The sequence below is a fragment of the Frankliniella occidentalis genome, unplaced genomic scaffold, assembly GCF_000697945.3.
Source record: "Frankliniella occidentalis isolate FOCC.00 unplaced genomic scaffold, Focc_3.1 Scaffold82, whole genome shotgun sequence".
Taxonomy (NCBI): domain Eukaryota; kingdom Metazoa; phylum Arthropoda; class Insecta; order Thysanoptera; family Thripidae; genus Frankliniella; species Frankliniella occidentalis.
In genome coordinates, this window is record NW_026267212.1 from 575,116 (window position 1) to 578,267 (window position 3,152).

General features: G+C 61.9%; 1 protein-coding gene across 1 annotated transcript in view; it reads left to right on the top strand.

Moving 5' to 3' along the window:
• The window catches only part of LOC113210115 (RNA-binding protein Musashi homolog Rbp6), a 74,472-nt gene that overhangs the window by 42,192 nt on the left and 29,128 nt on the right, over positions 1-3,152 (top strand). The gene's annotated exons all lie outside the window — the stretch shown is intronic.

Genomic DNA, 3,152 nt, shown 5'->3' on the forward strand with positions numbered 1-3,152 from the left:
TCTCTCTCTCTCTCTCTCTCTCTCTCTCTCTCTCTGCGCCTGTCTCTCCCGCCCTATGCTCTCCATCTTGGTGCTTCACCCCTCTCCCTGTGTGTCTCTCTTACAAACACACACACACACACACACAAACACACACACACAGGCGCGCGGAAGACGCTCAACAAATACTCAAATGCCACCACATTCTCGCACACATCGCCATTCTTCACGGTTTATGCTGTTGTTTGATCGATTTCCTATGATCTACCGTTTTATTCTATTAATCTTGTCGGTATGTTTCTAAATTATTTTATTTTCTCTTTTCCAGGTGAGTATTCCGTCGAAATGGATCTGCCTTCGTTGCAGCCTGGTGAGCCGTATCTATCTATCTATCTATCTATCTATCTATCTATCTATCTATCTATCTATCTATCTATCTATCTATCTATCGATCTATCAGCGCGCCGCCTCCACCCCATTCGATCCCCGCTTTACCTCTTAACGCTCCATCCCTCTCAAATTGGGTGCGAAGGGCTGCAGGGAGATCACGGTCTACGATTGGTAATTGCTTTGGGGCCCGTGGGGCGGGTTGGGGTGGGGCTCGTCTGACTGGGGGCGGTTGGTGGTGGCGGTAGGCGGAGGGGTGTGCCCGGCCGAGAGGAGGTGCTGCGCGGGCGAATACGCCCCCGGCGAGGAGCTCTGGTGAGGTGCGTGCGCGCGAGTCGTTGCGTCGCATAGGCGGGGCGGGCGGCTCCGCTGCTCCTCGGGCACACCTGGGATCCCTTGGACGGTAACGCAGAGGTCTTCTCTGCCAGAGGCAGCGGGTCGGTCATGCACCCCCGCACGGAGGTCGTAGGCGCCATACCCGCGCTGGAAATCGCCTCGTCGACACCCGGGTGCAGGGGGTCCATGGCGTGAGGGTAGTGGAAACACCCTAACACCCTCATCTTCTGCTTCTGGCCCTGCGCCCGCGCGCGCAAAGCGTCCCCTGTTCGTTTTCTCTGTCGGTTTCTTGAGAGGAGCCTTTTCATCCGGGAGTGTCTGTCCGGCGGCGGTGTGTCCCCCGGGTCGCGTTGTCCCGTGATGGCGAGGCGGTCCAGGGGCCGGAGGGGAAAGGGGAAGGATGGGGGGAGGGGGCCACGCCCGCAGGGGTTCATCGGGGTGCCCTACTTCTTTCAGAATCAACTCATGCATGTTGCAGGCCGGTACCTCACCTTTATGGGACCCCCCGCCGCCCCCAACCCCTCTCCCCGCGCTGCGCCCCCACCCCCCTAGCCGGCGCTAGGGCCCTCACGGGGCGACCCCCGGCCACGACAGTCGAGGGGGATCCTCCACCTCCACCCAGCGACCAAACGCGTAATTCGACAAGGTCGCCCGCCCGCGTTGTGGTGACTGGCTGTCTTCCTGGTGCGGACGTCCTCGTCTCTACCGCTACCCCCCTTTCTCCAAGCCCGTGGCGTTTTCCCGCTGTGCGCGTTGGCGCGTCACGGGGGCCGGCGGCGAGAGTTCGAGGAAGAGGAGGGAACAACCGGAGTGTCGCGCGAGGCGGGGCCGGGTGCTGCGCTGGCGACAGGATTATACGGTCGGGTTGGAGGAGGAGGGGTGGGGGGTGGATGGTGGAGGGTGGAGGGTGGAAGCAGGAGGATGGGACCCATTGTGCCGGTGGCGGCGGAGCACGCAGGGAGGGTGGCTGCGGCGGCTGTTGGCAGGCCGCCCTCGGCCCGCCCCCGGCCGGGTCCGCCTCCGGAGCCCTAACGCTCGGCCGGACAATTCATCACAAGTTTGCGACCTTGTCCCGTGCCCGTGCCGTTGCACCACCACCACCACTACCACTTCTCCCCTCCCCGGTCCTCGCACCGCACGCACACCTTGAGGGGCAGCAGCAGGCAGGGCGGCATAGCAGCAGCAGTAGCCGGCCCGCGGTGTTTGGGTTGGGTCCACCGCCCGCCCCAGCCTGGTTGTGGCGCGGCTGGTACCCCCGTTGCGTTTGCATTGCCGCAGTGCGCACTGCGTTCTCTCTCTCTCTCCCTCTCTCCTTTCTCTGTTTCCGCCATTTCGGTTGCTTGGGGAATGCCAACTGCTGCAGCTGCTCTGCTGGTTGTTCACTTTAAATTTTGGAGTGTCCAGGGTGGAGTGAAAATGAGGACCCGGAAAATGTCTGCGTTTCGATTACAGTATAACTACCTTGTGTCCCTATCTATCCTCAATGCCGCCTCAACCCGCTTCTATTTAGCTCGAGGGAAAAGGCAAAAGAAAAAAAGAAGATAATGAAAAGTCTTGTCCATTTCTGATCTCGGGAAGTATGTGTGGTTCCTGGCAGTGTCTACTGACACAGAGCCTGGGTCGTGGCCAGCCGGTGGGCGGGCGGGGCGAGAGGGGGGCTAAGTGCCGGTGGAATCGGCCGTTTCCCTGGGAATGGGCCGCTTGCCGCTCCCTGCTGGCCTCTGCTGTGCCCCCGTCTTACCGCGCTACACAATCCTCCCCCACGCCCACCCTCCCCACCAACCTCTCCACCCCCACCACCACACTCTCCATCTCTCCTCTGCGGCCGTGCGTCATGGTGGGTTTAAACCTCAGTGCTGCGGGGCGGATATTGACTCTCCTTTCCACTCGACAGTCGTATTGTAAGGAGAGCCAAAACACGTGAAGGGTTTCGGCTCGTAGTGGCGATCGGACGGCCATGCCGAGGAGTTCCTTGAAGTAGAAAAACCGGTGCGCGCGCCAGCAAGGCTCCTCTCTGTGCGCGGGCGTGGTGTGGTGTGGCGAGGCGTGGTGGGGCGGGGCGGGGCAAGGCGCTCTCTCACAGCTGTGCCGGCGCTACAGTCCGCCCCGTCTCATCCGGCTCCCCGGCCACCCTGTGGTTTGCAGCCCCCTCCCCCCTGCTCTCCCAGTGGAGTTGGCCGGGCTGGGGGTCCCGCCTGCTGCTCTGCGTCCCGGTTATCTGAGAAGTACAGGCTTCTGTTTTTCTTCCGTATCCAGCGGCCCCGCTCGCCTTCCTCGTGCCGCCCCGACGGGCTGCGCCACGCCCGGCCACGCCCCACCACGCCCCGCCCCACCACCCTCCGCTGCTCCCGTTTTTCTCCTCCGTCACTTTGTTGTTCGCGTGTAGTGCGTCGGCTGCGCTCTCTCTCTCTCTCTCTCTCTCTCTCTCTCTCTCTCTCTCTCTCTCTCTC